Source organism: Cupressus sempervirens, chromosome 4, assembly GCF_028749045.1.
Source record: "Cupressus sempervirens isolate cs-2001-9-10 chromosome 4, ASM2874904v1, whole genome shotgun sequence".
Classification (NCBI taxonomy): domain Eukaryota; kingdom Viridiplantae; phylum Streptophyta; class Pinopsida; order Cupressales; family Cupressaceae; genus Cupressus; species Cupressus sempervirens.
Window position 1 is genome coordinate 95,661,514 of NC_143121.1, and position 14,718 is coordinate 95,676,231.

Consider the following 14,718-nt stretch of genomic DNA (forward strand, 5'->3'; position numbering starts at 1 on the left):
TCCTTCTTAGATATTATATCTCTCCTTTGTTTTGATCATTCTCTTTCTTTCATCTTTCCTTTAAGGGAACCTATTAATGACCTACCTCATTTTTATTTTCATTCTAATGACAAGTCATAGTATGGTTTTAATTGTTGATGCAAAAAGACTTCAATATTTAAGACCAAAATCCAATTATTAATTATTTTGTAGGACTATGGTATTATTATCTATAGTTTCAAACTGTGTGTAAAATCAATGTATAAAATGACACTATCCTAAGGGTATTAACATTATAGATCATTAGTACAACCCCTCTACTTATATTTGGCATAAGGGATTATCCAATAGTCACTAGTCACTCTTGTCCATCTTGTTATAATGATTTAAAATAATTGAGGGGGTGGTGGGGGGTTGGGTGGGGGGGTGTGTAGGTGGGTGGGGGGGGGGGGGGGAGATGAATTAGTTATTCTCAAGTCTAGATGTATCAATTCAACTTTTAAACACTTCAAATAATATAAACAAACTCAGATACCCACTTAGGCTTTATAGATTATCATCAATAATTTGACATTTTATGCAATATCTTAACTCTCTATCTCTACATGTGTCAAATGCCAGTAAAGAAACTAATGTAAAATATAGCATGCAAAAAAATAACATCCACACATGAAAATAACACTTTTGACACTAGGATATAATGGAAAAACCCAATTTGAAAACAACCACCAAGTAACATGCACTACCAAATTTTCACTTTTTTGAAGTTAGATCAATTAAGAGCCAACCCTGTTAAAGGTTATACAACACACTATAAAATGTGACCTTGTTAAAGGATGTGATCATCCTATTAGGAGTGGCTTGGTTAGAGAAATTTAGTATATTCCATTAGAGTGTCACCTTGATTAAATGATTTTGGACTGTGTCAATGGTTAGAATGATTCAATGGTTTGATCTATAAAGTACAACTCACTTTGCAAATTTAGATCTCCATTCACTCATCATCTCAACATTCATTATATGCGACTCGATAGTCACTAAAACTTGATCTTGATTTGCAACTTGATTTACAACATCTTCATCAACTGGCATACCTTCATAAACGTATACAAAAGATTTGTATTCCTCTAGTTCCTTCATATGTTTGGCCTCATGTACCTTTGTATATTCATCAAACTTCACATTTGTACTTTCCACAACTTTGTTAGTGTTAGAATTTAAACACCTATAAGCTTTGCTTCTTATGGAATAGCCAAAGAATATACCTTCTTCACTTTTAGCATCTAATTTTCCATTCCTAAAATCTTTAATAATATAGTACTTCCTTCCAAATACCTTAAAATATTTTACATTGGGTAAGTATACGGATCATAGCTCAAAAGGCGTTGAATGAGTACCTTTATTGACTTTCACATAGTTCAAGGTATAAACTGATGTACTTATGGCCTCTCTCCAGTATTTCAAAGCAAAATTCTTCTCCATCATGAGTGTCCTAGCATATTGTTGTGGTTCCACAATGCACACCCTATTTCTAGTCAGAAATGGGGACCCCCTGTTTTATTCTGGGCCTTTTTGGGGCCTTGGTCCTAGGTCCAAAACATTTTGTGATCTTATATGCTCCCTAAGTTCACATTCTAGGCCCTAGAGGAGAAACCCTATCAATAAAAATTAAACAATTAGAGGAGATAAGTGTAAACTAACAAAATTTAAAAGGTGCACCAACGCACCTAAATCTGGTGCATTAGTGCACTGAATAAAGTGTTTGAGAATGGATATCACACTTGGTGATGTGCATCTGTGTAGCTACACACCTATGTAACACCGAGGTTGCCCTAGGGGTCTATAAAGCTTCCCCCTCCACCATTTTCATTCTTATCTTGTCTCCATATCTCTAGCGCCACGCATACTTTTCATCTAACTCTAGCACTCTCTTAAGCCTCACATCTACATCTCCTATCTATTCCATAGCTCCACACTTCCAAAGGTGTGCTCTCCTCGTACTCCCCACCTCACCTATGCTAAAACAAAAAACCCTTCAGGGGGTGCACAGTAGCGCACCTAGTATGGTGCATGACTGTGAAACACTTCACAAAACCTTAAAAAAATGTAAAACCACCAAGATGGGTGCACACTAGCACACTTAATTTGGTGTGCTAGTGCATACCCATGTTGCAAAGCATCATAACATAAAAAAACAAAAAATTAAAATGAAAAACAAATAAGTGGACTAAGGGTCAAGTGTGTACTGGCGCACCCAACATGGTGCACTATTGCACACCCGACCATATTTGCCAACATAAAAATTAAAACAAACTCAAAAAAAGAAATAGGTGCGCATTTGCACACCTGATTAGATGTGCTAGTGCGCACCTTATATAACAAATTGGTTTGAAAATTATGCATCGAGCTCCCCTCTCAGGGTTACCAAGCATGCCAATAGGCCTTTAAGGGATAATGGGGGCTGTTAAACACTATTTTTTATATTTTTTCAAGTATTAGGAATTTTGGGTTTTGTGTGAGTCAATACCAGGATTTAATTTATTTATTTTTCTCCAATCTCTGACTAATGGATGTCCTTTTGTGTATATATAATGGTATCTTCATTAGGTGAGAAAATGGCACCAAAACATTTTGTGTTCAAATTCCAAGGCATTCCATCAAAATTAAGATTTCAAGATGGCTACTCAGAAATCAGAGACATAGATTTATGACACACTAATTTGGGGAAGTTCCTAAGGGTTTGCAACAAACCCACTGAGAGATCGGCTATGGTTTTTACATTAATCCAATTGGGGTTGGTAAACACAACTTCACACCCAATGTCAGTACAATCCTTAGAGCTCATAATGACACTTGAACAAAATTTTGTCCCCAAGAAGAGGGTGGTGAAGTGTGTAACTGGAGAAGTTGTCCTAGACCTTTGCCTTGACAACATTGAGAGAGTATTCCATTTCCCTAGGGAAAATTAGTTTATCAAGTTGACCTATGAAGTAGCAGAAAGGTGGTACAGAGAGAACCTAAAAGAGGCTACTAAGATCATCCAATCTTCTTACCTTATAGAGAGGACCCCTCTAGGAAAGATAGATGGCAAGGTAGATATGACAAGGGGATATATGAAAGAAGATATTGGATACTTAATCATACTTTTGACTAGAGTGATGGGTCTACCGGCAGCTAGACACCTGAATGTCTTCATGGTAAATTTTATCGAGACTATTAAGATGACAAAGATGCCACTTGACTGGGCCACTACATTGAGTGAAAATCTATGTGAGCAATTGGAAGCAGTAAAGGATAAAAGGAAGTTCTATATGACTTCATATTTGGTGTATCTATTAGCTACAAGGGAAACAAACTATCTTGGATTGTAGAATAGAGATAGCATGCAAGAACCTAATGCTTGGCCATATATTGTCTACCCTCAGCTAGTAAGGAGGAAACTCTTGGAGTAGAGTAAAGAATATAGAATCATGAATGACGCATTCATATTTGCTATCATCTGATTCATAGAGGGAGATTATGAAAAAAGATTATCTAATGATGCAGTGGTGTAGATAATAGCACTTGGGGTTTATTACATTTAGTTTAAAACATTTACATATCTAAGGGTAGCTGGTGCCATTTTCAACCGAAAGAAGCTCCCAAGATATCCTAGTGACAGACTTGTTCTTTTTGATATTGCTTGACAACTTTAGTCTGCATATGACAAAGTTAGGAAATAGCATAGACCATGTTGGACATGGCCCCTAGTAATAGGACCATTTCAAGTAAAGTGAAAGTAGGATATTCCCTCTTTTGAGTGTGAATGGGATCAATATCCCCTAGAAGATTACAATTCCCCAAGGTCGTACTTTGATAATATCGGGAGAGTCCAATGTGTGGCAGGCAAGGAATTCTAGCATGAAGAAGCCTTCAAAGAATACTGGATGAATGAGACAAATGACTATGATGTCCATATCAGGGATTATTATAGGATGACTTCGTATTTGGCAAAAAAGGCTCTAGAGATCTAGATTTCAATGCAAATACTGCAATAAGACACAAGGAAGTTGCTCCACCCTCTGTTCAGCATAGATGAAATTGGAGAAAGGCCCATAATGAATGCTGAGGTTGACAAGGAGGAGAATGATGATATTAATCATCGAGTGATGCACATTATCAACATGATGCAAGATTGGATCAGGAAACCATTTAAATTTGAACCAATATTTGAGACAGTGATTTTTCATGCACAAGCCTGCCCAGCCAAAGGTAGAGGGAAGAAGGTCGCTATCCCTACCTTTGCAAATTAGTTTCCCATTAGGCCTAAAATGGTATACCAACTAGATAGACCAATTGGATACTATCACCCTCCAGAGAAAAAAGGAAAGGGAAAAGGAAATAGAAGTTCTCCTCAAAGAGCTAAACCAAAGGAGGGTGAAATTCTAGCACCTCCCCAGCAACAAGTAGAAAATATGCAATAGCCAGAAGATACTGGAGCTTCCCAAGTCCAAGGAGGCCGTAAAGTGCCACCAGCTATTCCAAGTCAAGTAGAAATAGAGGGTGAAATCCAACAAGTAGAATAAGCATCCCCTTTAGCCCTTAAGAAATGAAGAAAAATAAAGACCCCTATTAAGAAAAGGAAAAGGGTGATCAGAAGGATGGTTATTTTTCCATCTATCTTAGACCCCATTCCTTAAGAGGAAGAAGAAGAAGAGGAAGATGAGGAGGAAGATGTGCCATTGCAAAGAAGGACCCAGTTAGCTAGGGCCATAGAGCAAGAAAGGAGGAGAAGTTCCACTATAACACCACCATCAGTCCTAGAAGAGCCTCTAGAAATAACTACTTTAGAGGATGAAGTACAACAATGGGTTGGTGAGTAGGATGTAGAGGGCGATGATGTATTCAAGATGTGATATTTTAATTTTATGCCAATAGGAATGGAGTTGATTGGGGAAAATATCAGCGATACCCTAACAAGTGAGACCCACCAGGAAGACTGGATGCAAATGCTACCATAATCACAAGGTCCTAATCTTACTCCTCTATCCCCATTACAAGTCATAGTTGTGGAGAAAGGCTTGGCTACTCCTTTATCTCCAAGTATCAAAGAAGAAAAAATTCAAAAGGAGTAGGAGGAAGGGCTACAACAAATAGTAATCAATGAAGTGTCTGAAGAGAGACGTATGGTTGAATATTCTTAGCAAACCTCCTAAGAAAATGAGGTACAAACTATGGGCTCCACTGAGATGAAAACCATAGAAGGAGAGCCTTCACAGAGGGAAAGAACCCTAGAGAGGAGTGATAAAGGGAAAGTAGTGGTAGCACAAACTCCTTCATCCTCAAGAGGTGGGCCCTCAGTGGAATGAGTACCAAGGTGGTTGTGAATGGAAATGATAAGAAGTAAAAAGCCACAATTCACTGCCAATGAAGAGGACATGATTGATTTCGTGGAAGTTTTGACCAAACTCGAGTCCCCTTCAAGAGAAGCAACAACATTGGCTTTTATCAATAGTGATCAGAATCAAGATTTATTTGCACAAGTGGCTATCCCTCCTCTTGATGCAAATGTAGAAGATCTAGGCCCACAAGAGTATCAGATCAAAGAGGCTATGCTTTGGAAGCCCACATTGGAAACCGCAAGGTTGATTATCAAAATGGTGATAAAAGAGGTTTTCAAAATCTTAGACCAAGAAGGGGAAGAACTCATAACACTTCGTAGGAAAAATAAAATCCTAAAAGGATATTTAGCCGAAGTTGTTGGTCCCTTGGATCCAAAACTCCCAGAGGAGACTCTAAATGCTACACTCAACAAAAGAGATGGGAAAAGAGTACAGTTGGATCCATTTTTGAATGCCTATCAAGAGTGGTAGGAAAGTTTTGAAGAAAAGGGCATCCTAATCATCTAAGGAAATCTTAAGCTACTACATGCTATGCAGGAAAATGTAGATAAGATGGTAGCAATTTTGAAGCAAGATTTTAGTATTATGGATGAGGCACATGCTTGGAGTAAAGATTTATAGGTATTATAGGCTATAAAAGGGCAGAGGTACAAGATTTTGGTAGATGTATATACATAAGAGGAGTTAGATTTAATTGATGGTTGGATTGAGAAAATAGTGCTTAGTATTAAATTAATGGAAACATTACATGCAGAGATCCATCGGCTCAAGCACCAAGCTTGAGAGAAAATTTTGGAGGCTTTGAAACATTATAGTGATGCATGTCTGGATATTTTTGAGAATGATGAGTGGGAGAATTGTATGCTCATAGAGGTAGTGGTAGAGAAGTTTCAAAAGATTTTTGAAGAAGCTTCTAGTGATGATGACATCTGGCCTTTAGAACAGAAGAAGCCTTGCTAGAGTTGGATACAAAACTCGGGGATTTTGTTGATACCTTTGTTGAAGTAGACAAATACAGAAAAAAGATCAAAGATAAGTATGATGATTTAAATCTATCAGATGTGGCTAATAAGATTAATGAGATTATTGAGAAATTCAAGGGAAAACATCTAGACATAGCTCTAGTATGAAGGGCGATAAAACCCAAAAGCCAGAATTTCAGTTTTGACACTCAATAAAATTTTGTGATTTTAGATGTTTTGAGGTGAGAAGGTGCATAGCTCTACAAGTTCATAGGTGAGCTGGTGCACTTTTCCAGAGGTGCACCAATAGTTAACTACTAGTTCCAAAAAGAGAGCCTCCCGTGCATCGAAAATGAATTCTGACAGCAGTTTAACTTCGACAGATGCCCAGTGAAGGATCAGCTTCTATTTTTGACACTTCCAGACACTTCTACTTTTACTGAAGGCTTTCTTATTCTTTTTCTCTCATAAATTCTTTGTTCTATGACATGTAAAAGCTCATGCATCCAATTAATGAATATAAAATGGATGGAGTCCTACTAAGCACCAGTTAGATTCTTAGTTTGTATATAATTATTTTATTTTATTAAATTAAAAATATATTATTGCATGAAGATATCTCACTCTCAACACAAATTGAGGAGAAAATTTATTATAAATACTCCATTCTAATATGTAATTTGGGACTCGCATTTGGAGTGTAGTGATTCTTGCCTAAATGTGTCATTGTTTTGTGAATTTATGTTCATGGAATTGTGATTGAGCTAAAAGTTTATTGCTTTGTTTCTAGTTGTGCAATCTCTTAGTTTTGGTGTTTGCTACAATTTTACGAATTCCCCTGATGTATCTAGCTCGAGAAGAAATCACCAAATTGTGCGTACATAACTCTTTGTCTCACATGAGCACACTTTCTGTGGCCTTGTGATTTGATGTAGAGTGAAACATCATATGGTCATTAAGTTTCCCATCGACCATTGCATCAATGGAATCTAGGAAGTGATGCTCTTATTTTCATTGGTTACCTATCAATTTCTTTGAAAGCTTAACTTGCAGACGTGTTTTTTTCTATAGCTAATGTACATTAAGATTTTACTTTCATGTTATTTTCTTTAAAAGATCTTGTTATTTTCTTTACTAACCCGTTGTTAAAATAGGAATTCATATTAGTTGCATCATTAGATTACATTCATTAGAAAACATAAAAATACAAAAACATACTTCTTTTTTGGCATGTTTTATTTTGAAGTAGTGAACAGATTCTATATCTCATCCAAAATTGAAACGAACCAGCAAATGCCTACTCATGAAAAAAAACATTTATCTTCAGCTAAGCAGATTCTAGTAGGTGGCAAGATCACCCGAAACCTTGAAGTTGATTCACAAGATTGACTTTTCAAGAGAGAAGTTTGAAAGAATTCTTGTCATTTAGCATCGTGCATAATGACAGCTCAACAAAAGTGGTGCTAGAAGGAGGGTGATATTTTGATTCTTGGAATAGAAGAAAAATCTGCCAAATTTTTGAAATTCTACATTTTTTGCAAGTTTAGAAAATTTTCTAAATTTTTCAGAAATATAGGTGTGTAGGTGTGTAGGTGCACTAGTGTGTAGGTGAGCTAAATTCTATGGTGCACCTCATTTTGTGAGAAAGTGTACTTTTGTAGAAGTGCACTTTTTCTAGAATTGATGCAAACTAGAGGGTTTTGATCCGAAACCCCCATTTCAATGAGCTTTAAGGTCTTTACCAAGTGCACACAAGTTTCTTGAGCTTACCCATTTTTGTAAACCACATAGTGACAAAGAAATATCTTAAATTCAACCACTTACATTTGACCTTTCATCATCTTCTTCAACTCCTCCTCTACTTCAACCACCTGGTGGACCACCACATATTCCAACAGTTCCACCTCCACAACTACCTTTAGGTTCACCAAATCCTCCAATGGCCTTTTTTGTAAATGTTGTAGATTCACCAATAAACTTGAGAGGTGCACTCCATGACCTTCCCAAGAATCTTGAGAAGTTTTTCCCAAGGTTCATTTATGGAGAAACATGAATTGCTGAGGATCACATCAAATTATTCAAATAAATTTGCAACCAAAAATAGATTTCTAACAAGGATGTCATCTTTCATTTATTCTCCTAGTCTTTGGAGAAAATTTCCTTTAATTGGTATGTTAATTTACCACCTGGATGTATTGGAGATTGGGATACTTTCAAAAAATTGTCACTAAAACAATTCAAAACTTTTATCAACCCTACTATGATACATCAACAATTCATATCAATAAAAAGGGACCTAGTTGAGATGGTTTCACACTTCAACCATCGCTTTCATATGGCATATCACAAGCTAGAGGCACCATACACTATACCAGTTAAAGTTTCTATTTAGATTTATTTGAATGCAATGGGCAATCTTACTACTATTTTTTTGAGAATACTTCCTACAACAAATATCAACACATTGGATAAAGTCTTCGCAGAAGCAATTACCTTCACTAAGAAAGCTAATCCTAGTGGAGGAGGATTAATGCTTCCAGCTTAAGCTATCACAAAGATGCCAACATACCCTATTGGAGTACCCTTGATGCCTAGTCAATTCATACCTATAAATCCACTTCCATTACAATAGGAAAATGCTCCACAAAATTCCACTCTAACATATCCAGGGTATGAACATTTGAAAGCTACCTTCTTTGAGGAAAAGGTAGCAGTGCTTGCTAAAGCAGATAATAGCTTTGTTTTAGAATTTGGTTAGATAAAGAAGACTACGTCACAAATGAACAATGAAATGACTCATCTGAGATTGTCACAAGGGTAGAATAACAAATTCCAAAGGAACAATGTTGGTCCTTACAACAATAATTATGGCCAAAATTATAACAAGAACTTCAGTAGAAACAACAATAATAATGCAGGAAACAACAATGGGGGCAACAATTTGAATCCTCCTAATCATAATAATGGCTTCCAAAGACAAAATTGACAGTGGAATACCCCTTTGAATAATGGAAGTATTCCTAAAGACAATAACAATAACAGCATTCAGTATGTAGATATTAATCAATGTGACGATGGTCAAAGTGCATCTAACAAAAATGGATCATGCTATAATGGAAATCAAGAGATGACTCAAAATTCACAAGTAAATAACAATGCTCGTCTTGTACAATTTAATGCTATGCTACTAGAATTCTATTGTTCTATATAGAATGTGCAAGTAGAACAACTAGCTAGCGAAAAGTTCTCTTTTCCATTTAGCTAAGAGCCTAACCTTCAGCATGAAGAGATGTTTTCTTTTCACAATGACAATTGAAATACATATAATCTAAAAAGTAGAAAGGAACCTATGACTGATGAAATTCCCCAGCTTTACAACCAACTCCTCTTGATCTGAGAGCGAGTAACAATTTGACACTGATTAGTCCACCATATGGAGGATAGCAAAATTAGAACTAAGCAAATGTACCAACAATATTAAAAAATCCTGCTTGGTCTACTAAAAAGTACAGTACAATAGAAGACTTGAAACAAACTAAGGCCAATATGTCCATGTTTGACATGTTGCAAAATTGTCCATAGTAGCAAGAAGCATTGATAAAGACTCTAGATCATACAAAGGTATCCCATAATATGAATACTATCCCTCAAAAGGTAGTATATCAATAAGTGAATGTTGTAGAAGTGATGCCCATTATGTTTAAAGACAAGGTTGAGGTACCCCTTTTTTTCTCAACATTAGGATATATGGAAAGAATCTTCACAATTGCTTGATTGATTTAGGAGCCTCATGTAATGTCTTGCCATTATCAATAGCGCAAAGGCTAGGAGTTAGTCCTCAACCTTCCAATCAGATAGTGATACAATTGGAAAAAGTAGAAGTAAAAGTCATTGGTGTATTAAAGGACATTAAGGTACAATTGATAGTCAACCCTTGAATTCAAGATGTCATTGATATACATGTGGTCAATATTCTAGAGATATATGGGTTACTCATGAGTAAAGAATGGATGAAATGCCTAAGAGGATGGTTTTCTACAGATTTTACTCAGTTATGGTTGCCATGGAAGGGGTTGAACAATCAAATCAAGATAGATATAGAGCCAAAATTGAAAATAATGATTACATAATACAATGCTCTGAATGAGGTGGCATTCCTACAATTAGATTTGGGCTCATACAAAGTGATGGCATTTGATACGATTCCCACAAAAATATCAAGTGCTCAAGATAAAAAAAACTCAAAATATTGATCCCAAAGGATGACATCATGACACAATTCATAGATAGTATGATGGCTAATTTACAATGCTTGGGAGAAGAAGTTGATCCCAGTATCTTACTCCTCCCAGGATTTTGTCAATTACACAAAGTTAGTCACTCTAAATTTGAATGCTCATCATGCCAAGAAGCAGTCGCAAAGGTGTTAACATACATGATGCAAGACAAAGATAATAAAATTCCAGAAAATGGACCCGTGGAAAATCAAAGTCATATAAACTCAACTGAGTCTGTGGAGAAGATTGAAGAAGAAATTGAAGATCTAAATTTTTCATATAGTGATACCTCTTCAGATGGTGGAGGTTTGTCTTCTCCTCCATTGGGGATGATCAAGATTCAAAGAAGACAGTATGTGAAAGTTAAAGGGTGGACTTTAGTAGTCATTTGTCTTGAACCAAAAGTCAATGAAATCAAAGAAATAATAGGGGAAATTTAAGACAAACAAGAAAAACATACACTTCCTCTATCAAAAAGTTACAAAGGGGAATCATCAAGTCCACCACATGGAAAATTACAATGGGTTCCCAAGAAATAGTCATTCCAAGCTCAAGTGAAAGAGAAACTAAGGAGGAACAAATACAAGTTTAGAAAACCCAAGCAGGATTCAATTTGGACACTTCTCTTTGATGGTTCCAGATGCAAATTAGGGGTTGGTGCAAGTATATAATAGGTCAACCCAAAAGGTAAGTCTTTTTATGCAAAATATCAATTACAATTTAGATGTACTAACAATGCTACAGAATTTGAAGTGTTGATCTAAGGACTTCCCTTTGCAATTGACAAAGGGATTACTACTCATAATTGAGGGAGATTCTCAATTGGTTATTCGACAAGTGAAATCATTATACTCTTGCAATGACCAAAGGTTACTTGCTTACAGGAAGAGAGTATGGGACTTACTAGATAATTTTAAAGGTTTAAACATAAGGTCCATTCCAAGAAGGAAGAACATGGTAGCAGATGCTCTCACTATTTCAGCAAGTGCATTACAACCACTTGAAAGAACGAAATTGAAAAGATTTTAGTAGAGTTGATTGCTGCTCCATCTATTCTAGACAATATTACAAACTTTCAAGTCTTTCAAGACAATCAATGCATACTTTAGTTTATCATGTGCAATGGCCATTTTAAAGGGCAAGAAATTGATGACACTCCAAATGACAAACCTAAGGATGATGAACTTGAAGATGAAGATAGGATCCTAAACTTGAAAATCAACACTATTCCTAAGGGAATGGTTGAGTTAGAGCGCATTTTTTATCATGATGGATCAGCACTTAATGAAAGAACAACCCAAGAAAAGTGGATTGAGGATTTTGATGCCTACAACTTAGGAACCAATGAAGATCTAAGAATGGTAAGGATAGAAAAAGTGTGCAATGCACAAGAAAGGGAATATATGCTCAAACTACTTACTGGGTTTAAAGATGTTATTGCTTGGAGCTACGAAGAGATAAAGACATATGACCTTGAGATTCTAATCCATGATCTCCCCTTGAAACTAGATGCCAAAACTTTCTGGCAAAGGTAAAGACCTATTATTCCTATCATTGAACCTTTGATAATGAAAGAAGTTAAGAAGTTACTGGACGCTAAGATCATCTTCCCCATTCATCATTCCACATGGGTGGACAATTTAGTTCCTATATGAAAGAATACTAGAGAGATTTGGATTTGTGTCAATTTTCATAACTTGAACATGGCATCTCAAAAGGAAAATTATCCTTTACCCTCACTAGATGAGGTTCTACAAATTGTAAATGGTTCAAAGATGATGTCTTTCTTAGATGAATATTTAGGATATAATCAGGTGATGGTCAATGAAGAAGATTGACTAAAGATAGCTTTTACAACTAAATGGGGAACTTTTTCCTACAGAAGAATGCATTTTGGACTAATTAACCCAGGTGCTACACTTCAACGAACCATGGATGAAGCTTTTAAGGGATTAGTCAATAAGTGTATGGTCATCTACATGGATGATTTAACCATCTTTTCAAAGGATCAAATCACTCATATTGTTGATTTAAGGTAGGTATTCAATAGATTTTGCAAATACAACATATCCCTTAATCTCAAGAAATATTCATTTGGAGTCACTAAAGGAAAGCTCCTAGGTTATATCATTTCTGAAGCTGGGATCTCCATCAATCTTGATAGAGTTGAGGCTATTCTAAAGCTATCACCTCCCCACAGTCAGAAGGAACTTTATTCTTTCTTTGGGAAGATAAATTTTGTACAAAAATTCATAAGTAGATTTGCAGAAATGGTTCACCCTCTTAATGATTTACTCAAAAAGGTAGCTAATATAGAATGGGCTCCAGAGATTAAGAAATATTTTGAGGATATAAAAAGACCAATTTCTTTTATGAGTTTCCCTCTGAAGAATGCCTAGTTGAATTATTCGAACCTCGATAAACAGTCTTTTGCATTGATCAAGCTAGTGAAGAAGTTCAATCATTACATATTAAGAAGTAAGGTATATGCTATTGTACCTGATATGGTGATAAAGACATTGTTGATGCAAAATGAACTTGGCAAAAGATGAGGAAAATGGATGGCAATACTTCAAGAATTTGATTTGGAAATTCAACCCATGAGTTTGGTCAGAGGTCAAGGATTATCAAAAATGATAGCTGATAATTAGATTGAGGATGAAAAGGAATTTAGATTTGAGAATGAAACCAATATGAAGGATTAAAAGAAAATGATTATATCTCAAGTTTATATTGGTCACAGTGTAAGGACAGATTTCTAGTACTAGGATATTGTGTATTACCTCTTGCAAAATTAGTGCCCCAATTGGATGAATAGTTCACAACATAGGGGTCTTAAAATGAAGTGTGAGTCTTATATGTTGCATGATAGAAAGTTGTACAAGAGGAATTATGAAGGAATATACCTGAAGTGCTTAGGATGTGAGGAAGTAAAGGAAGTTCTAGAATAATTCCATGACAAGTATGGTACATGACATGGTTCAGTAGAAGCAACTGCTCATATGATTTTAAGATCAGGTTATTTTTAGCCCACAATTTTCAAAGACACCTTTGAGCATGTATATTCTTGTCATATCTACCAAACTAGTGCTAACAAAGAAAGACACTCGACAATGCCATTATAGCTAGTGTACAAGGTATGCCCCTTCGCAAAGTGGGGGCTAGATTTCATAGGTCCTATTAATCCACCATTGTCAACTAGGCACACTTTTATTCTCATAGCCATAGATTATTGTGCATGGTGGACAGAAGCAAAAACTCTCAAAAATTGCACTGCTAAAGTGGTAACAAACTTCTTAGAAGAACATATTGTTACCAGATTTGGAGTGTCATTCACCCTTGTGTGAGATAACGGATCTGCTTTTGCATCAGTATTCTTAACTCAATGGGCATTCAAAAATTAGGTTGTTATCAAGTTCTCTTCAAATTATTATCTACAAGGAAATGGGGTAGCAAAATCTACAAACAAGAACTTGATCACAGTAATAAGATGATTATTGAAGGAGAACCCTAGAGATTGGCATATGTAACTCAAATATGCTCTATGGAAAAATTGAGTAAGGTTCAAGGATTCTTTGGGGACTTCTCCATATTTTCTTGTCTATGGATAAGAACCAGTATTCTCACTCAACCTCAAAATTCCTATTTTGAAATTCATGAGTGAATATGTTGAAAATGTTGCTAAAGTACAAATCAGATTGATAAATCTTTTAGAGATGGATGAGAAACAGATAGCTACATTGGAGCAAATGGCTAAACATCAAGTTGTCATGAAGAGGTGGTTCAACAAGAGAGCCACAATAAAATCCTTCAAAATTTTTGACCTTGTTCTACTTTGGGATAAGGCGAAAGAAAAATTGGGAAGCCATACCAAGTTTCAATGCTTGTGGATGGTCCTTATCAGATTGTAGAAATTCTCAGAGAAAATACTTCTAGGCTCAGTTCCTTATAGGGGAATTAGTTCTATTGCCAATCAATGGGAAATTTTTGAAACATTATTTTGAAGCCTAAAAGACCCAAAAAAAAAAAAAAACAAAACAAAAACACAAAAAAATAGTTAGATTTCATTTTTGCAAGTGTTTTTTCTTTCTAGTTATGTGTTTTCTTTCAATCGTGTGT